Raw genomic sequence first — 23,730 nt, 5'->3', positions numbered from 1 at the left:
GGGAACGTCTGAATCTGACTTCGCATAAAGAAGTTGTGATAAACTGAACACTATATATCTTTATAATAAGAGGAATTTGAAATATACTTAGACTTAGCTATTGAAGTCTAAAAGAGAGTTCTAGTACTGGTAACTACCTACGTGTGGATATAAAGAACATCAAAAACGGAGTTTGTATACAAAAGTTACGATCTTCTGAGGATTCAACTATCAGAAACCCTAACGTGACTGAATTCACGACGTGAAAAGGGGTTTATTCACGATGTGAGGTGTCATTTTTCCACACCTCAGAATCTAGAAGGTGTGTGACGAGGCTACGAAGGGATAAGATCCAAACTCACAATGTGAGCAAGGATATCTTACAACGTGAGGAGTCACATGTCCACCCTCCGAAGCTAGGGACACAAATGGCAAGTCTACGGGATGAGCATGCATGACTCACGATGTGAGTCTTATAAAACTCACGACTTGAGAGTCCAAAATCCTTACTATAAATAGCACGTCCGACTTCAACTATTCCTAACACCATTTCTCTTTCTCCTCTCTCCCTTGCTGAAGCCATCTTGCAACCTGAGCCCTGATAAACTCATATCGCTGACCATTTCTGCTTAGATTACATAAAATCATGCTACTAGAGTGAGTTTCACGACCCCACTTCTCAATATTTTTCGGGGGAAAATGCATGCTAAATATTATACATATGTTAATATTATATCCATATGATAGTATATTTGTGTCGATATAAATAGTTACATTAACTGGGATATAGTTATTTTAAATATAATATTTTGAAAATACACAACTATTATCAACATATTAGCATGTTATTATATAAATGTAAATATTGTATTATACTTAAGATTCTGTATATACGTTGTGTGGAATATAATTCCGAAGTTATATTCAGAAGTTCTATATGTTAATTTATAAAGTATGTTGTTATTGTTAGTTTTATGACAAGATAAAACTTGGTATGTTATATGTTGTTGTTGTTATTGGTATTATGTCAAGATAAAACCTGGTTTTACTTCAAGTTATAACTGTCATACTACCTAAATTTTATGAAGTTAGGAGTAATGTTTAAAATCATAGTCTAGTAACTTAGGGTTTTAGACACGAAAATGCTTTTGTTGTTAGAGCTATAGAAAGCCGTCGAAGTCCACATGAGTAATTGTATTCATTAACTAAGATTGGAGATCTTAGCGGATATCCTATGAATTGTAACCGTTTATCACGTGTGAGCGAGGATGTCATGTATAATTAGTATACGGGTTGACAACCCCACTTGTGATTGTTAGCTACAGTCAACCATAAACAAGTGAAGAGTTATCCTTTTGCTTATTATCGTTTCGGCATCGATGAATCGTACGGTGTTGTTTCTCATGGAAATCATGAGTGTGTTTTATCAGAGGTATTATGTCGTAGCAGCGGTTATAGGCTCGTGGTAGCAATTTGTTAGAAACATTAGACTTTTTGTATACAAGTATTAATGTTATGTATAAGTTTCCACCTACTAATACTCTAGGTTCAAAGAATGTTTAGGTATAACAGTTATTTGATAAGTAGAATATTATACATGTTATATATAGTAAATGTTGAAGAGTGAAAATGTACTTTCAAAACTGTACTTTTGATCTTCGGAAATGTATTATTTTTATATGGAGTCAAAACCTGTGGACTCACCAACTTTATGTTGACGTATTTTAAAATGTATGTGTTTTCAGGAACTTGAAAAGCTGGTATGTATTCAAACAGAAGAAGTTTTGCTATTATCTTTCTGTTCATTAAGAAGTATGCCATAGTCGGATATTATGTAATAGGTTCTATAAAAAAACAAAACAGTTATGTAACTTTCAATTATCAATAAAGGTATGTATTTTCTTTAGTACTGTTCAATGTATGTTATATAACTGTGATACGAAGAATGATGTTACACCACCGGGTGTTTCCGTCGATGGCCGGGATGTGACAGATTTGGTATCAGAGCTATTAACTATTATGAACTAGTACTTTCTTAGGAAAGCACATATATAGTTTACGGCTTACTCTATTAGGTTTAGGTATATCCCTTGGCCTATGATAAAAAGTGTTATTAATTATTCTACTAAAGTAATAATCAATAATTAAAGTGTGAATACAATAAATAAGAATACAAAGTCGTATTTAAAGACTCAGACCTGCGATGAGAATACACCTTAATACCTGTAATGTTTTTTATCTCAAGGATTTAGATCAAATATTCCAACTAAAGTTTATATGTGCATAGATCCTATCACAACTAGGTGTAGGTGCACATTCAAAAGAATGGATAATCATCGAGGATACGGATGAAGAAGAGGAAGTTTCATTCCCCAGGATGGTAGGCGATCATTACTATCCTATAAATCCAACAACCCTTTCATCCAATATCTTCTGACGATGGAGCACCTTTACCTTCCAATGAATGGGAAGAGAGTGAACCAATGGAAGAGAGTGAACCAATGGAGGAGATAGAATCAGTAGCATCATCTTTACCACCAATGAACACTCTTTACCATCAAGTTCCAGGAGGAGAAAAGATGAAACGCACAACATGTAAATCCATACCAATATGGAAAAAGATTAAGAAGAATCAGAAGGCGACATCTGTATGAAGTCATAGAGTTCAAGATTAACCTGCACGCATAGCCCAAAGCATCAATAGGTGGGTTGCAGAAAAAAGAGCTGCTAAGATGTATGAGACTGGTCAATCATATCGACCACATCCCCCATATTCTTCTAAAATGAACACATTATCTCAATTGTTTGAGAAAAGTGTGAGTCTATTTCACCTCATCTCTCTTGGAATAGTACGAAGGTTAGAAGGAAAAAGGACGCGAGATCAGGAATCAGTGATGGATGTCGATCATCGTATAAATTTCGCTTATAACAATATAATTACTCATAGTGCAAGGATTGCAGAGTTACAGCTATACAATCAAACCTCGAGAAACGAGGAGCGCACAGGAGGTCTTGAGCAGAGAACTTAAGCACTTGAGGATCAATTGGTTAACGCCACTGATGTGCTAGCTCATCGCTTGGGTTTCTGGTAGATAAGCTAAAACTAGTGGTTGTGTAAATATAGAAAATCAGACTACTTAAGGAAAGAAAAGTAAAGTTTATAGCATGGATGTAGAAAACCTTGCAAATTTTGTAATGTTTATAGAAACTTTTCTCTTATAAACCTAAATAAACTGATTTAACCACCAATAATAATATGAAGCATATATTAGAATAATCATTGTGTTATCCATTAGGTTTTACACTTTGAAGAATAATTGAAGTATTTAGTATTCATGTATTAACTTAATAACAAAACTCATAAAATTCTTATTATTTATAATAGGAACTAAAACAAAATGCCTTGACGAAGTAGTGCTCGGCTAAATCCTAACCAACAATCAGCACCACAATAACAACCACCAGAACCAAACCCCCCAATAAGTACAATAGAACTTGAAGAAATCATAGCTCAAAGAATCGTTGTGGCTCTATCTAATGTCACAAGAAGTGGAGTAAGAAATGAAGGTAATGTAGAGACCACTAAAATGTGTAGCTACAAAGACTTAATGAATTGCAGACCAAAGAGCTTTAATGGAAATGAAGGGGTTGGTAATTTGACTAGGTGGATAGAAAAGAAAGAATCTGTCTTTCAAATAAGCTTTTTTCCAGACGATTGTAAAGTACGATTTGCAGCATGTACTTTCGTTAATCCAGCACTTACATGGTGGAATAGCCATGTGAATACAATGGGTATTGATACTGCAAATTCCATGAAATGGGAAGAGCTAAAAATGATACTAGTAGAGGACTATTTTCCTAGAGAGGAAATACATAAGTTGGAACAAGAATTGTGGACCCTAACCATGAAGGGTTCGAAGATAAAGGCTTATACTGCTAGATTTAATGATCATGCAATAATGTGTCTAGCACTTGTAACCCCTGAATATAAGAAGATTGAGCGATATATCTGGGGTTTAGCATCGCAAATCAATGGCATGGTGATCGCATCAAAGTCTACAACCTATGACAACACCAAGAGAATAGCTCATCAGCTAACCCTCATAGAGATATAAGGAACAATAGTGGTCTCAAAAGCTGAATCTCCCAAATCTGGAACAAACAAGCTCAAGTTTAGTGGGAAGAATCCCAGACAATCATCTGAGAAAAAAAAGGGGCAACCAATTATGCAGCCACGGCAACATTACCCTCAAAACCAAAATCTTCATTGTGCAATCAGTTCAACCGTCATCATCTAGGTGACTGTTTTGTTTGCACGAAGTGCAAGAAGAAGGGGAATACAACTAGTTACTGTAGGAGCACAATACCTGCAACAGTTAATCAGTAAAAAAATACTGGAATAGGTCGTGGTGAAGGAAGAAAGTGTTATGAGTGTGGAGAGGTTCGACACATCAAGAAAGAATGTCCAATGTTAAGGAGTCAAGTGGGCAGAGGGCGTGGCAGGGCGTTTGTGATCGAAAGTAAAGAAACTATCCAGGACCCTTTGGTCGTATCTGGTACGTTTCTCATAAATAATTTATATGCTACCATACTCTTCGACTCTGGAGCAGATAGAAGTTTTATAACACCGACGTGTAGAAAATTGTTAAGTGATGAGTCTAGAAAACTAAAAGAAATTTATGAAGTAGAAATTGCTAATGGTCAAATGGGGAAAACACATGAAATCCTAGAAAACTATCTGATAACACTTAATAACTACCTATTTCATGCCAACCTCATGCCAATGCCTATCGGTAGTTTTGATGTCATAACTTGCACAGATTGTTTATCTTCACACCACGCCAAAATTCTATGTTACGAGAAAGCCGTACGACTACCCTTACCAAATGGAGAAGCCCTGATTATGTATGGTGATAAATCGGGGAAGAACCTCAAAATCATATCTTGTACCAAAACCCATAAATATCTACATAAGAAATGTTGCACATTCCTAGCTCACATTGTAGATAAGAAAAGAAAGACAAAAGAAATCAAGGACATACCTCAAGTATGCGATTTCCCTGACGTGTTTCCTGAAGATCTACCTGGAATACCACCCTTCCAACAAGTCAATTTATGAATTGACTTAATTCTAGGAGCAGCACGAGTAGAGCAATCTCGTTATCGGTTCGCTCCATTCGAAATGCAAGAATTATCTAGCCAACTACAAGAACTTCTTAACAAAGGATTTATTAGGCCATGTTTTTCACCTTGGGGAACACCAATCTTGTTTGTCAAGAAGAAGGACAGATCCTTTCGAATGTGTATTGATTATCGGGGGCTGAACAAGCTAACGATCAAGAATCGTTATCCGCATCCAAGAATTGATGATCTATTCGATCAACTGCAAGGATCTAGATACTACTCGAAGATAGATCTTAGATCAGGATACAATCAACTTAGAGTACAAGAAGATGACATTCCAAAAATAACATTTAGAACTTGTTACGGTCATTATGAGTTCTTAGTTATGTCTTTTGGATTGACCAACGCCCCAGCAGTGTTCATGGATCTCATGAATCGTGTTTTCAAACCATACTTGGATAAATTCGGGATCGTATTTATCGATGATATATTGATATATTTACGAACAAAGGAAGAACATGGTCAACACTTGCAAGCAATCTTGGAACTACTAAGAAAAGAAAAGTTGTACGCCAAATTCTCCAAATGTGAATTTTGGATTAGAGAAGTACAAATTTTAGGTCATGTAGTTAGCAATGAAGGAATTCATGTTGACCCATCCAAAATTGAAGCAATCAGGAATTGGGAAGCACCAAAGACGCCAATGGAAGTGCATCAATTCGTAGGACTTGTTGGCTATTACCGCAAATTCATAGAGAATTTCTCCAAAATAGCCAAGCCGCTTACAACACTAACCCAGAAGGATACAAAGTTCAATTGGGAAGACAAACAAGAAGCTGCTTTTCAGAAAGTGAAGTAAATGTTGTGTAGTGCACCAATCGTATCCCTTCCAGAGGGGACAAAAGATTTCGTCGTATATGTGATGCATCAAATCAAGGATTGGGATGTGTGTTGATGCAAAGAGGAAACGTTATCGCCTACACATCACGACAACTTAAGGTGCATGAAAATAATTACACTACCCATGACCATGAATTGGGAGCCGTACTTTTTGCACTAAAAATATGGAGACATTACTTATACGGTACTAAGTGTACTATTTTTACCGACTACAAGAGCTTCCAGCACATCTTTGACCAAAAAGATCTTAATATGATACAAAGAAGATGGGTTGAATTGTTGAATGACTATGAATGCGGGATTCATTATCATCCCAGAAAGGCAAATGTGGTAGCAGATGCCTTGAGCCGGAAAGAATATATTAAACTCCGTCAGGTACGAGCATTAACCATAACTATCCATTCTAACTTTGTCGCACAAATTAGAGAAGCTAAACTTGAGGCTCTAAAATAAGAAAACATCAAGAACGAAGCTTTGCAAGGATTGGAAAGGCAACTTATAACAAAAAGATGACAGAACGCGACTCTTTATGAACCGAATTTGGATACCTAAGTTCGGTGGACTCAGGGACTTGGTCTTAGAAGAAGCCCACAAGTCCAGATATTCCATACATCCAGGCTCTAACAAAATGTAATTAGATTTAAAAGTACATTATTGGTGGCCAAACATGAAGGTTGAAATTGCTACTTATGTGAGCAAATGTTTGACTTGTTCTAGAGTAAATGTAGAACATCAAAAGCATTCAGGTTTACTTCGACAACCAGAAATACCGGAATGGAAATTGGAGCAGATTTCAATGGACTTCATCACTAAGTTACCCAAAACTCCTAGTGGGTTCGACACTATTTGGGTAATAGTCGATAGATTGACTAAGTCCGCCCATTTCTTACCAATCAAGGAGAACGACAAGATGGAGAAGCTGATTAGAGTTTATCTAAAGGAAATTGTCAGATTGCATGGAGTTCCAAATTCTATTATTTCTGACCGAGATAGTAGATTCACTTCACGATTTTGGCAATCTCTACAAAAATCCTTAGGAACACGTCTGGATATGAGTACAACTTACCATCCATGGACTTATGGTCAGAGTGAGAGAACCATTTAGACATTAGCAGACATGCTCCGAGCCTGTGTAATAGACTTTGGAAATGCATGAGATACTCATTTACCATTAATTGAGTTTTCCTACTACAATAGTCATCACACCAGCATCAAGGCTGCACCGTTTGAGGCTCTTTATGGATGAAAATATCGTTCCCCTATATGTTGGGAAGAAGTTGGAGATACACAAATGGCTAGAGAACGTACAAACAACACCTTATGTACTGGACCAGAAATAATCCACGAGATAACTGAAAAGATCGTGCAAATTAAGGATCGATTAAAGGTTGCACGTGATCGTCAAAAGAGCTATGCCGATGTACGACGTAAGCCTTTAGAATTCCAAGTTGGAGACAAAATAATGTTGAGGATCTCTCCTTAGAAAGGTGTAATTTGATTCGGGAAGCGAGGCAAAATAAACACTCAGTATATAGGACCTTTTGAAATTCTATCCAGAATTGGTTCTGTCGCATACCAATATAAGTTGCCTCAAGAGCTAAGTAATGTACACGATTTTTTTCACGTATCAAATCTCAAAAGATGTGTATCCGATGACACTCTTGTTGTACCTCTTGATAAGATACAAGTCAATACCAAACTCAACTTTATAGAAGAACCTGTCGAGATCATGGATCGAGAAGTCAAAGGATTCAAGCAAAGTTGTATTCCCATAGTAAAAGTTCGATGGAACTCTTTACGAGGACCTGAATTTAATTGGGAACGTGAAGATCAGATGAAAGAAAATTACCCCCAACTATTTGACAAAATCCCATCCACAAGATAAATTTTGGAACGAAATTATTCTAACGGGGGGAGAATGTAACACCAGTCAAAATAGGTCAGTAGACAATCACATGTGATTATACCAATCATATAATGTGATTTTGTAAACTAGTAATGTGATAAATGTACTATGTAGTTCATGACAAATTCTAATACAAATACGAACTTTCATTATAATACAACTCAAAGTATATGTCCATACGATTCCAAAGATATAGAGTACATCTGAATCTGACTTCACATATGGAAGTTGAGATAAACCAAACACTATATATCTTTATAATAAGAGGAATTTCAAATTGAATTAGAACTATCTATTGGAGATTGAAAGAGACTTATAGTACTCGTAAATATCTATGCGTGGATATAAAGAACGTCAAAAATGGAGTTCGTATGCGAAAGTTACGACCTTTCGAAGATTCAACTATCAGAAACCCTAATCTGACTGAACTCACGACATGAATAAGGGTTTATTCACAACGTGAGGTGTCATTTTGCCACACCTCAGAATCTAGAAGGTGTGTGACGAGGCTAAGCAAGGATATCTTACGATGTGAGGAGTCACGTGGCCACGCTCCGAAGCTAGGGACGCAAATGGCAAGTCTAAGGGATGAGCATGCATGACTCACGACGTGAGTCTTATAAAACTCACGACGTAAGAGTCCAAAATCCTTAATATAAATAGCAGGTCCGACTTCAGCTATTCCTAACACCATTTCCCTTTCTCCCCTCTCTCTTGCTGAAGCCATCTTGCATCCTGACCCTGACGACCTCATATCGTTGACCATTTCTGCTTAGATCACATAAAATCACGATACTAGGGTGATTTTCACGGCCCCACTTCTCAATATTTTTCAGGGGAAAACGCATGCTAAATATTATATATATGTTAATATTATGTCTATATGATTTGTCATGATATCAATAGTTATATTAACCGGGATATAGTTATTTTAAATATTATATTTTGAAAATATACAACTATTATCAACATATTAGCATGTTATTATATAAATGTAAATACTGAGTTATACTTAAGAATCTATATATATGTTGTGTGCGATATAATTCCGAAGTTATATTCAGAAGTTCTATATGTTAATTTATAAAGTATGTTGTTATTGTTAGTTTTATGACAAGATAAAACTTGGTATGTTATATGTTGTTGTTGTTATTGGTATTATGTCAAGATAAAACCTGGTTTTACTTCAAGTTATAGCTTTCATACTACCTAAATTTTATGAAGTTAGGAGTAATGTTTAAAATCATAGTCTAGTAACTTAGGGTTTTAGACACGAAAATGCTTTTGTTGTTAGAGCTATAGAAAGTCGTCGAAGTCTACATGAGTAATTGTATTCATCAACTAAGATTGGAGATATTAGCGGAGATCCTATAAACTGTAACGGTTTATCCCGTGTGAGCGAGGAAGTCATGTATAATTAGTATACGGGTTGACAACCCCACTTGTGATTGTTAGCTACAGTTAACTATAAACAAGTGAAGAGCCATCCTTTTACTTATTATTGTTTCGGCATCGATGAAGCGTACGGTGTTGTTTCTCATGGAAATCATGAGTGTATTGTTTCTCATGGAAATCATGAGTGTATTGTTTCTCATGAAAATCATGAGTGTGTTTTATCAGAGGTATTATGTCGTAGCAGCGGTTATAGGCTCGTGGTAGCAATTTGTTAGAAACATTAGACTTTGTTGTATACAAGTATTAATGTTATGTATAAGTTTCCACCTACTAATACTCTAGGTTCAAAGAATGTTTAGGTATAACAGTTATTTGATAAGTAGAATATTATACATGTTATATATACTAAATGTTGAAGAGTGAAAATGTACTTTCAAAACTGTACTTTTGAACTTCGGAAATGTATTATTTTTATATGGAGTCAAAACATGTGGACTCACCAACTTTATGTTGACGTATTTTAAAATGTATGTGTTTTCAGGAACTTGAAAAGCTGGTATGTATTCGAACAGAAGAAGTTTTGCTATTATCTTTCTGTTCATTAAGAAGTATGCCATAGTTGGATATTATGTAATAGGTTCTATAAAAAAATAAAACAGTTATGTAACTTTCAATTATCAATAAAGGTATGTATTTTATTTAGTATTGTTCAATGTATGTTATATAACTGTAATACGAAGAATGATGTTACACCACCCGGTGTTTCTGCCGATGGCCGGGGTGTGACACTTGCTTGACATGGTTTGTTCCATGATGAGTCGAGCATCACTCCCTATATCTTTTTGGGGGTATTCCTTAAATACATCCGCCCATATCCTTAATCTTATTCCTAGTAAGAAGGTTTCCAAAATGCATCATGAGAAGTGGACATCAAAACCTCCCTCGCTCACATATATCAAGGTCTGGGGTTGTGGTATTTTGGGAGGAGTCAATTGTGAAACAATTCCACATTCCTTGAGATAGTCGTGGAACTCGATCCTAACATACTCTCCACCTCTGTCAGATCAAAGAATCTTTATCTTCATACCGAATTGATTCTCGATCTTGTGCTTATACTCTTTGAACCTTTCAAAAGTTTCCAATTTATGTTTGATTAAGTAGATATACCAATATATGTAGTAATTATCTATAAACATAATGCAATATCAATTTCATCCCTTGTAGTATATTTGAAGGGCCCACACACATCTATATGGATAAGGTCCAACAATCCTTCACCACTTTTACATGCTCTAGTAATGGTGATTTTGTCATCTTACCCCAAAGACAAGTTTTACATTCATCATCTGACCTTAAGTCAAATGATTCCAACACTTCATCCTTTTGAAGTTGGGCGATACTTTTTTTTGTAAGTGTGCCCAAGAAGACAATGCCACGTGCATACTTTGTGTACACCATTAGAGAATCAACATGAAATACACTATTGCCTAAGCTATAAACACAAATCATAATTTCATTCACGTCATTACAATGGAAACTTTTAAACATAAAAACACCATTTTTATAAGATAAAATTGAACCATTCATATCATCAAATGAGTATAGAAAACCATGTTTGAACAATGCATGAATAAAATGTTTCATGTCATTTATGACGAATAACAACAATTAATCAAATCTATCCTAATATCACCAATCAGCACTAGACATAAGTTCTAATTTTGGTAATAGGTGAAGATTGACTATTTCCCATGATCAAATTCATTCTTCCATGCTTCAGTTCCTCACTTTCTCTTAGCCCCTACAAATCAAAACAAATGTGGAAACCGCATTCTGTGTCAAGGACCCAAGAACGAGTAAGTTGTGAGTTATTGACTTGAATAGTGTACATACCCGCCGACGATGGTTTTCCCTATCCATCCTTAAAGTTCTACAAGTATTTTAAGGAATTTAATTTTCAATTCCCTTTTTCATTACAATAGTAGCAGGTGGCCTCCTTTGGATCACTGAGAACTGGAATATCAAAGTTGTGCTTTGTCTTCCACCCATTACCAGACGCTCTAGCATCGGCCTTGCCCATCTAGTTTGATTGAGGATTAGCCTTGCTCTTTTTTCCTCTGTGTTTGCCTAATAGCCATGACATGAGCACTTGCCACTGAAGGGACATGATGCTTCGTCATTCTTGATTCAATAGTTTGCAACAAGGTGTGTAGTTGGGTCAATGCGATCTTTGTATTGTTCAAATGATAAGTCAAAATAAACTGATAATAACCGAGAGGCAAAGAGTTGAGGACCAGGTCTATAGCTAACTCCATGTCAAAAGACACATTGAGCTTTTCCAATCACTCCACATATATACATATTCTTTGTACATGGTGGCACACATATTCTCCTTCCTTCAACTTGCATAAAATTAATGACCTGACGAGCTCATACCTATCTTGACATGATTTCTTGTGAAACTTTTCAGCAAGATCCAAGCACATCTCTTATGACTAGTAATAATTGTATAACTTTTGCAACTCAGATACCATGGCTACAACCATTATGCAAATGACCTTTGTTGCATTGTTATATTGTTGTTTATAAGTGGCTAGCTCCTTAGGAGTAGCAATTGACTCGTCAACTTAAAGTAGAGGTTTTCAAGAACATACTCCTTGTTCATGTATCGAAGAGTCATGTTGAGGTTTTATTTGGTGTGTTAAACCAATAAATAACGGGATAAAGTAATAACAATTTATCGCAAGCCAATTACACTATCTACTAAAGATAGTACAGAGTAAGCAAGCTCGGCCCATAGGGATACGAGACTTAATGTTTTACCATTTTGCTCACACAATTTCATTTCCAATTTTATAAATTAAAAGGGTGGGGGGTTGTTATCATGAAATTAAATTTTATAAATAAGGAAAAATATAAATTAATATTCAGAAAGTAAAAGACATTTTAGATTCTGATTCTTATTCATGTTCTATGTTGAAAAATATAATATGATTATAATTCATGTTAAACTATAATTCATGACTCTAAGATCTCAAAGGTTACATAAGTGTTTTATTCAAAATATTCTCTTCAAATAAAACTTCATTTGGTTGATTCAATTCAAATAAGATCTTGAATCAAATCATTTAATGCCATTAAGTTGTTGTAACCATTACCAACAATGTATAACACTCCTCATAAGCTCAGGAATATGGACATCTAATATTTGATTACACTAATTTGATCTACTAGAAACCAATTAAGTTCTTTTTACCAACATCAAATCATAAACATATACGAATTTTACAATTTGATTAACTGGAATAATATGAACCCTAATTCCATTGATCAAGTGAAATTGAGTACAAATCAAACATATGATAAAGATCAAATCAAATATTACTAAATGATAAACATGAAATCTAGTGCAAATTACAATCTAAACAACAAACACATAAGAATCAAGAACCGGAAATGATAGAAAAGTTAGCCACACATAGCTAAATCAAAACATAAATTCAACAAGTTTTGATCTTCAAAAAAACTTAAAAATTCCAAATAAAAGTGTTTCCAAAGTTCTAAGTGATGATATGATCTCCCAAAAATCACCCCTTGAAGTCCATGATCGACGTTATGACATAAATGGCCAAGAAAATCCTTTAAAACGAAAGTTGGAAAATCAAGTAAAACTATCGGCAATAATTTTATGCCCTCAGAATGATTCCATAGCCTCATTCCACGTCCTCATTCCACATCCATGGAATGGTAAAGTTATGGTATTCCACAACCTGGAATGCTCTGAATAAGCCTTCACTTCCATTTTTTTTTGTTTTCTTTAGCCTTGCTCCAATTCTTCTGAAATTTTGCGTAGAGCGTCCCTCGAAAAGCCTAAGCCTGCCCAAATCCTCAAATGACCCTAAACATCCACAAAATTTGGTGAAAAGTAGATTGATCCTCGAAAATGTCCTGAAAATGCAAAATGGATGCAAATTTATACTAAAATGCCATCTGATGCTATGAATAAACATGAATAGACATATTAAAATGTGCAATGTATGAACCTAACAGGTTTCACATCCAATCCATGCAGTTTGGACCAACCATTTTCTCTTTTGATAAGATCGACAAAAGAGTGAAGTTGGAGTGGTTGGTGGAGCTTTGAGTATCAGTAACATTACCAGAAGGATAAATCTATATTAAGAGATATAGTTTTAGTTAATTGACACAAATACTTAATATTTTAACCCAAAATAAATATTTAAGGCTTGGATCCAAAATACATTTCATAATAAAGAAGACAGATGTCGTAGTATTATTACAAATTTATAAAGGTACATAAAACAATATACCAACTTCAATCTAATATGAAATTCCTAGATCGTTTGAGATTCATTGAATCTGATCAATATCATGTTTAATATCAGACTATGCACTTCTATTTGTGTCTAGGATACTGAGAATCACAAATAGTATGTGAATAACCATGTAAACCTACTTGACAATCTCGATGTCATTTATCATCTCAAATTGACACGCCGATAAACCACACACGCTCCATCAACACTGATAATTTACAATTTGTACCATCATTCAACTTTATAATCCCAAATTAATGTGTTGGTTAGCTACATATGCTCCACTAACGACTTATAAAGAATGATGTGCATTTTCATGGATTACTATACTCTTCACATTTTTCCTAAAGCAGCTAGATTGGGATTTGTAATAAGGTTTTGGTACTTTTATAGATTATACTTTTAATATTATTATGTCATATCAAACCAGACCAGCTAACGATCCTCCACCACATAGGAGAGAGGTGAGTGAAAAGGACGCTTATTCAACAATCATTTTATAGATCGTTTCCTTATACCCTCTTTATAGCATCACTTCGTGAATGAGGCTTACTAGCGATTCGATTAACTTTTCGTATACATGTAGTAATTAAACTTTGAATAATATATCTACTATAATAAATGAAGGTTTTTTTGCCACATGTCCTCTTCTCATTCATTTGGACACATGGCATTTTCTAGAATTTTTAAATTTTCTATTTTCCACTTGTCATTTTATTGTATTTTTGTTTTATTAAATTAAAATTCCACATTTAATATATAAGGTAATAGATATGTAAAGTATTTATTAGAAATGGTTTATACATGTAATGTATTCAATACATTAAAGTCTCATTAATTTTAATAATTAAAAATTTTTCTTATTTTTCTTATAAATTCAAACTATTCAAATTATTAAAATTTCATTTTTATTAATTAAACTCAGGTAATACATGAATCTCACACCTAGTGGACCAAATATGTTAAAGAAGAACTGAAATTGCAAAAGATGAGTTGTACCCAAACACCAAAAATGTAATTTAGTTTAATATTCTATTAAATATTGAAATTTAATGCCATTACAACTTTTTACCCTCTTTGTCTTTATTTTTTTTGGATGAAATACTCATATCTACATACTTTTTTTCTGTTAAGCTGTCATTTCTCTTATCAACTTGCACGTATACTTCCATAATTTCCCCTCTGCTTTAAATATATATATATATATATATATATATATATATATATATATATATATATATATATATATACACGCAATCACAATTATTGCCAATATAAATGTTATAATCAATAAAAGTAATATTTTAGAAACCAAATAAGCAACATGTAAAGATATAAAAGGTGGTGTTGGTTGTAAGGTTGGAAAATGGATTTGAACTTTCCATATAAACCCATGTAAATTATTTATAAGCCTCTCCCGACTATGAAAACATACCCAAACACCCTTTGATTTTTAAAATGGAAACTTCAATATTTATCATTTATTTCTGTCAAAAAGTACCTAAATACCCTTTAAAAGCAGTTCAATATGTTTTTTAAAAAGAATCTTTTAAAAATCTTAATAAGTCAAATTTAAATGTAAATTGTGAGGGGCGCTTTCTGTTTGATTTGGCTCATCTGGATACTTCACAGAAAAGCAAAAAAATGCAAAGAAGAAATATGGTAAAATACTTTTTACCTTTTATAGCACCCTACTTTCATTTCTTCTTATTAAAAACACAAGTACAATGCGCTAATCGGTATGTTTTATTGCAGGATTTCCAAACTTCACCTTGATGTTGGTGCATGAGTATAACATACCATGTTTTTTACATACATCTAGATACTTCACAGAAAAGCAAAAAGTTATATCTAAAGTTATCTGCAAATACCCGAGTGCGTCTACATGTGTGATCTTATTGTGTATTTGAATGTGTTGACTTCCTTTACCTTCCATTATTTCTTTGGCAAGTCCATCCCCGCAAAGCGGGGATTCTTCCCTAGTATATATATATATATATATATATATATATATATATATATATATATATATATATATATATATATATATATATAAGGTGTATTTTAAAACTTTTCAAAATACAAGGTTTGAATACAAATTATCTAAATTAAACTTTTAATTAATTAATATTAACCAAATTATGATTTATCTTTATATTTTAATTAAATGATTGATTAAATTAATTTAAATCATTTAAGGAGAAGATACTTATTTCTTATTATACGATTAACTGAAAAATTCAAATTTAATCCTATAACCTTCTGGTTTTTGAAAATTAAGGGATAGGGTTACCAAGTTTCAATTATTCAAAGTTTAAGGTATTTAAAATAATATTTAAGGAAACTAAAAACCCTAGGAAACCCTAAGGATTTTTTTTTCCGAAAAATAAAAAGGTGGAGGATAGGGTTTCAAGAAACCCTAGTTAAGTTGAAATTCTAAGGGCTAGGGTTAATTTTGGATAAACCCTAATTTTTGGATCCATTCAAAATATGCACAATCAACAGAAAACAGTGGCTATGATACCACTGCTGGGTTATATAGGTTACAAATTACATATAAAGCGATAATCTTAACCCTTAAGTTCACATGCAACCTATAAATGATCTATGTTTTCTCTAATTAATAGCAATAAACTATGAACATCAAGAACCCTAAAGAAACCCTTAAAGATATCGAAATTTATAGATTAGGGTTTACATAGCTATGATTTATTATTGCAAGTAAATTCTTAATCTAATTCTTGATCTCTATTAGAAAACTTAGCACCAAAAGCTTAGTGCCTCTAATGTTTTATACCCAAACCCTAGCAATTAGAAGACCTAAGGAGAGATGAGGATAGAGAAGAAAATTAACTATTCTCTTAGGAAGGATTAGATGAAAACCATAGTCCAAGGGATCCTATTTATAGCTGATATAAGGAACCCTGGAAACCCTAATTTGAATATAATATTAATATTTAGAATTAGGTAATTATCTAATCCATAATTATCTATAGGGAATATTCTAGATCCATTTTTGGATCCTCCAAAACGTCCATGACCTAGGGAAGGTTTTGGGATCCCTCTTATTCAACTATTGAACAATAACAACTTAAGTCCTTCCACCTTCTCTCTCTCTCTCTCTCTCTCTCACTCACTCACTTTCTCTCTCTCTCCCTCTCTCTCTCTCTCTCTCCAAATGTTATTTTACACCATTACTAGTTATGAGGACAACCCAAAAAGGACTTGGGTTTTAATTCAAGTATATACCAATTTAGTTATGGTCTTAGACACCTTAATCCAATAGTTTCCTGCTTGGATAAGTCTATAACTACAATTACAATTATAACTTATAATGAAACAACAAAGTGTGCTTTCCAAAGCATCTGCCAAACTCTGATCTAATCAGACATTGTCCCTAAGATAACTGATCAACTATTCTTTTTTTCTTCAAGATATCTTATTGACACAAGACATAGATTATAATCAATCTTATTGTCTAAGATTATGTTTCTTGATTTCCCGATTTCTAATGATGTCATCATACTAATAATTGAATACATCAATTCAATCATGGTTGGGCCCAACACTACAATGTCAGCCCAAATCATCGAGGTGACCAAAGATATCTCTTTTCCCATTAGGGCAAAAGGAACGAATAAACATTGAGTATATAATTGTGACATTTACTTACCAAAGCATACATGATACCATGTTTTGTAACATCGTGTTACTGATGCGTTTTCGCAAGACCAATGCATAACTGATTTGTAAATCACAACTTATATATCTCTATCTTAAGAATATAAGATATTATCATCTTAGAATTACCCATGATTAAATCCATGAAGTAATTCTAAGCTTGGGTTTTTCCAATACTCAAAATATCCATTTTCTAAGTACTCATGAATATTGTAGCAATCCTATTGCAATGTCTAATATCTATAGAGAATCTACAATCTATTCATGAGAGTCTTAATTCAGTACTCACTTCCTAAACTATGAGCGACAATGGAATTCTAAATAATCAAATCATTCAGGATGATAAACATTCAAAGTGAAACATATGAATAAATAATTCAAGAAGGTAGTAAGATACTCATAAATAATTATCTCAAGCCAATGCTCCTAGCATGCTAGTTGTGATTAACCCTTGTCTTAGCCTTCGTCAAAGGATCTGTAGGATTGTCTTATGATGATACTCATTTCACCAGTAGATTCCCTTATTCATTCCTATGTCTGATGTAATGGTACTTTCTATTGATATGCTTGGATCTCCCATGATCAGTTAGTTCTTTTGTCGAAGCAATCACGCCTTCATTATCATAGAATAGTTTCATTGACTCTTCCATGGTTGGTACTACTCCATGATCTCCAGTGAAATTATTTAACAAAACCACTTCCTTTGATGCCTTACTCGCTACAATTAATCCGACTCACAATTAGATTCAACCATAATTGACTGCTTGGAACTCTTCTAAGTCACTGCTCCACCATTCAGTAAGAAAACCAAGCCAGATTGAGAACAAAAGTTATCACGATTTGTTTGAAATTTGGTGTTACTAAAACCACTCACTCTCAATATTTCATTGGCACCAAGAACTAGGAACATGTCTTTTGTTCTTCACAAATATTGAAGAATGTTTTTTACCACTGTCCAATGGGCTATACCAAGATTTTCCTGAAAGCGAATAACCATGCTCAAAGCATAAGCCACATTAGGGTGAGTACATGTCATAACATACATGATCGATCATATAGCCGAAGAACATAGGACTTGACTTATATTATCTATTTTTTCCTCAGTATGATAACCACGTGTGGACTTTGGTTGATCATACACCTAGTCGAAAGATAGTGATTTGTAAATGGACCTTCAAAAAGAATACTGACATGGATGGTAATGTACAAAGCTTCAAGGCGAGGTTGGTTGAAACAGTTTTACTCAAAGCCAAGGGGTTGACTATGATGAAACCTTTTCATCTATTTCCAAGATTAAGTCAATTAGGGTGATGATTTCCATTGTTACTTATTATGACTATGAAGTATGGTAAATGGATGTTAAAATTGATTTCCTTAATGGGAAACTGATTGAGGATATTTACATGGCTCAACAAGAAGGTTTCGAACATGCTAAATTCCCTAATAAGGTGTGCAAGCTAGATAAGTATATCTATGGACTTAAATAAGCATCTCGTAGCTGGAATCTTTGCTTCCATGAAAAGGTCAAAGAGTTTGGATTTTCTAGAAGTGAGGATGAGTAATTTGTGTATGTAAGAGCTAGCGGGAGTGTACTGACCTTTCTAGTTTTGTATGTCGACGACATACTCCTTATAGGAAACAATGTTCCAACTTAGCAAGAGGTAATGTAACAGCCCGGAATTTTCAGGTATTTATTTTGGATTTATTTATGGAAATTGTGAGTGGACTCGGCGAGTTGGAGCACAGACTCGGCGAGTAGGATCGCGGATTTGGGCACGGGTTCGCGTCTGGACTTGACGAGTCCAAGAGTGGACTCGGCGAGTCCACGCTGTCTGGTGAAACCCTAATTTTCGGGGTTTGCGGCCTATTTAAAGGGCCTTATGTCCGTCATTTGTGCTCACCCAACCCTTAGAGAGAAACCCTTGTGTGCTTGAACGTTTTGAGAGAGAAAGGAAGCATTCTTGACCCTTGTGTGTGTGATTTAGCAAAGAAGGAGAAGATTCTAAGCAAGAGGAACCAAAGGAGGTTACCATTTTGTGGATTTGAAGCTTAGATCATCAATCTAGAGGTATGATTACGGATTACTTTCTGTTTTGTGATGAATAATGGGATCTAGGGTTTCTTATGGGCATTTATGGGATGATTTGATGCCAAATAGTTCCCTTCTTGTGCTGAGGCTCTGGATATGGATCCATAGAGGTCCAGAGAGTCTTATTCTTCAAGCTTTATGTATAGCAATGGAGTTTATGACCTTGGGTGGTAGTATTTGAGACAAAAACATCATTTATGGTCATATAGAGATTGTATGTGCATCAAGATAATGACTTTACGTGCTAAATATGCTTGGAAGGACTGGATCTATGGGTTAATGGACTGGATCTGACCTTATGAGCAAGTTTGAGTCATCGCATGGCACGGACTCGCCGAGTCCGAAGAACAGACTCGGCAAGTAGTATGAATGTTGCCCGACCACACAGCGAGTGGTCTTCCTGAGTTGGGGAGGGTTGACTCAGTGAGTCAGGGGAAGTCTGAGTGGACAGGTGGTCTGAGTCAAGCTAGACTCGCTGAGTTGTTCTTGAGACTCGGCGAGTTGAGTCGTGGTGGCCCCACAACTCATGCCAGCTGGAACTCGTCGACTTAGGAGGATACTCGACGTGTCAAGGGAGAATTTCAGGGAAATCAGTGTATACGCTCAGACTCGCCGAGTCGCTATTTTGCACTCGCTGAGTCCGGTCAAAGTTAACCGTCGACTGTTGACCTAAGTTGACATGTTAAAGAGTAGTCAACCTTAGTTGATTTAGGAGGACTTTAGCTCGGGGGATCGAGCACTAGTGATTTCAGGATTCACGATTTACCAAGACGTGAGGTGCGTCTTCTCACTATACTTTACCTTGAGTAGGTAACTAGAGTTATGTGATACAGTGCTTGTATGCTATATTTGTGTTATGTGTTGCGCTGCATTATTCTTTGTGATTTATGTTATGCATGTTTACACAGTTAGAACCTGAGGCTTCACAGAGTTTGGGTGCACGAACCCACAGAGTTATAACCTTGAGTGGCTACTATGTGTTATATGTGGTATTTTGGGGAACTCACTAAGCTTTGTGCTTACAGTGTTTGATGTTATTGTTTCAGGTACTAGCGACGACCGCGGGAAGGCGTCTGCTTGATTCGTACACACACACGGAGTTTATACATTTGTGATCTTGGGATTTTGTATTTACGTGAATTGGATAATTAATATGGTTGTTTTATGAATATTAAATGAATTATGCGTTATGAAAATTTGAAAAAAAAATTGTTTTGAGATTTACGGTGTTACAATTTGGTATCAGAGCCTTAGTTTGAGGGATTCGGGTACACCTTCGGGAGTATTTGAACTCAAACTGAGGATTCGGAAAAATATTTTCAAAAGAAAATTTAACTTTTCTAAGAGTAAAAGATTTTTAGAGAATTCAAGGAAGAAATGTGTGTACGATCAGTTAGCGCCCGAACAGTGATTTCCCAAAATACCCTTATATTATATGTTTATGGTATATTCTCTTGTTAGAGTAGGCTGGGTATTCTTATTAGGACTAGAGTGCCCTGATTTGTGATGCCTTAGCCTAGGGAGATGTGAGCTGCTATGAGATGCTTGAGAGCGAATAGGTAGCAGCGAGGAGCTTATGAGAGATCTGTTAGAGAGTGATAGAGTACTTGGAATTTGGGATCCGAAGAGGAGGATTTGGGGTGTGTACTGAGACAGTGTGGGCAGTAGTATTGGGACCGTACTACTAAAAGCACCGGGGCGGTGCACGGTCCAAATAAGAATCTTTGGAATACCAAGAATCAAGGAGGGATGGGTTGTCGAGTGTGAGTATGCTCGAGCGGATTCTAATTTATCGTATGTTGTACTTTAGAGGTTGATCATGGTGAGGACACGTCATATGCCGGAGGGTGTCGGGGCTAGTGATGAGGAGATCCGACAGATCATTCATGAGGAGGTGGCTGCAGTCATCAGAGCAGAGATACCAGAGATGTTCGGGTCTATTAAGACCGCGCTGATCGAGACTTTCGATGAGCATTATGCCGCTCTTTCTGAGGCTGCGGTTGCGGCGGCCACTGTAGCTGTTGTTGCTGCTAGGCCGCAGGGTGGTGACGCGTTGCTGTTCCGGGAGTTCAGCAACATGAAACCACCGGAGTTTGATGGGACCCAGGACCCGGTGGCGGCCATGAGATGGATTTCTGACATAGAGGGGTGTTTCTTCACTTGCTCATCTCCTGATCATCTGAGAGTACGGTTCGCGCTGAACCAGCTTCGCTTGGGAGCGAAGGACTGGTGGAAGTTTGTAACAGCACACTTTTTGCCTGCTGAGCTTGCGGCAGTGACCTGGGAGAGGTTCACTGCCATGTTCAAAGATGAGTATGTTCCCCAGGTGGAGCGGGAGCGGTTGGCCCAGGAGTTTCTGACCCTCAAGCAGGGTACTGAGTCTGTTACAATGATCACTAGGATGTTTCACGAGAGGGCGATGTTCTGCCCTGAGCATGTGTCCACTGTGCAGGCACGTATGAGTCGATATTTGAGTATTTTGAGACAGGACATTCGGGAGTTGGTGGCGAACTCCTCATACCGGACATTTGCTGAGCTTCAGGCAAATGCCCGGAAGAGGGAGATTAAGCTGGAGACCCAGGCTAGGGAAGAGGTTGAGTCTCATGGGAGGGATCGGCGCCCGGTACAATTCCAGCTGGCAGCCAAGCGGGCCAAGCCCACTGATCCCAAATCAGGGAGCCAAAAGGGCTTCACTTGTGGAAAGTGCGGCAAGGGTCATCATGGAGTGTGTAGAGCGGGATCTTGCTACAAGTGTGGCAAGGAGGGGCATATGGCCAAGGACTGCCCCAAGGGGTTTGCAGTATGTTTTCAGTGCAACCAAACCGGACACCGGAAGGCGGAGTGTCTGCAGTTGCGGCGATCAGCTCAGGGAGCACCTCAGGGATCTGCCCCTGTTGCCATCAGAGCTACCGGGAGTGGGCCAGTGAAGGCCGAGGCGCCGAGGGCACGTGGCAGAGCATTTCAGTTGACTGCGGAGGAGGTCCGTGCAGCGCCCGATGTCATGGCTGGTATGTATTCTTTCGTGTATTTATTATAATGTTGAAATATTATGCTTATATTATATTATGCGTAGGTACTTTTCTTGTGAATTCTGTACCTGCCTTGGTATTATTTGACTCGGGGGCGAGTCGGTCCTTTGTATCTTTGACTTTTAGTCAGCACATCAGTATTAGTCGCGAGGCGCTGAGTCGACCTCTAAGAGTTTCTATAGCTGAAGAGAAGGAGATATATGCCACGGAGGTGATCCGTGGGTGCGTACTCGAGATTTTTGGTGTTGAGTTCCCGATTGATTTGGTTCCTATTGCCATGGGGGATGTTTGTGTCATCGTGGGCATGGACTGGTTGAGCAAGTTTGGTGCGGTTATCGACTGCGAGCGACAGCTAGTAACCATACGAGACCCTAGTGGGGGAGTTCTTACAGTGTACGGCGAGGGTACCCGTTCTGGATCAGCATTTTGTTCGGCCGCTAGGGTGAGACAGTGTTTACAGCAGGGTTGTAAGGGTTTTGTGGCATACGTGTTAGATACGCGGGTTGATTCCGGGAGGCCGAGGTCGGTGAAGGAGGTTCCTATAGTGCGTGAGTTTCCAGATGTTTTTCCAGAGGAGTTGCCGGGGGTGCCTCCCGTGAGGCAAGTAGAGTTCGGTATTGATTTGGTCCCGAGGGCCGTGCCTATTGCTAAGGTGCCTTATCATCTTGCACCTCCAGAGATGCAAGAGCTATCCTCGCAGCTTCAGGAGCTGCTAGGGAAAGGGTTTATTCGGCCGAGTAGCTCGCCGTGGGGAGCGCCCATTCTGTTTGTAAAGAAGAAGGTTGGTTCACATCGGATGTGTATTGATTACCGATAGCTGAACAAGCTGACGGTCAAGAACCGTTACCCGTTGCCGAGGATCGACGATTTGTTCGACTAGTTGCAGGGAGCATCTTGGTTCTCCAAGATCGATTTGAGGTCTGGATACCATCAGGTGAGGGTACGAGATGAGGACGTGCAGAAGACAGCATTTAGGACGCGTTATGGGCATTATGAGTTTGTGGTGATGCCTTTTGGGCTCACCAATGCTCCGGCAGTGTTCATGGATCTAATGAACCAGGTATGCAGGCCGATGTTGGATCGGTCGGTGATCGTATTTATTGATGATATTTTGGTATATTTGAGATCTAGGGAGCAGCATGAGGAGCATTTGAGGGAGATCCTTGGAGTTCTGAGATCGGAGAGGCTTTATGCCAAATTTTCCAAGTGTGACTTCTGGTTACGAGAGGTCTAGTTCCTTGGACATCTTGTTAACCAGGATGGGATATTGGTCGATCCGGCCAAAGTGGA

The sequence above is a fragment of the Lactuca saligna genome, chromosome 5 (assembly GCF_052625555.1).
Source record: "Lactuca saligna cultivar CGN05327 chromosome 5, ASM5262555v1, whole genome shotgun sequence".
NCBI lineage: Eukaryota > Viridiplantae > Streptophyta > Magnoliopsida > Asterales > Asteraceae > Lactuca > Lactuca saligna.
The sequence above is the reverse complement of the archived record's forward strand: the minus strand, read 5'-3'. Positions refer to the sequence as shown.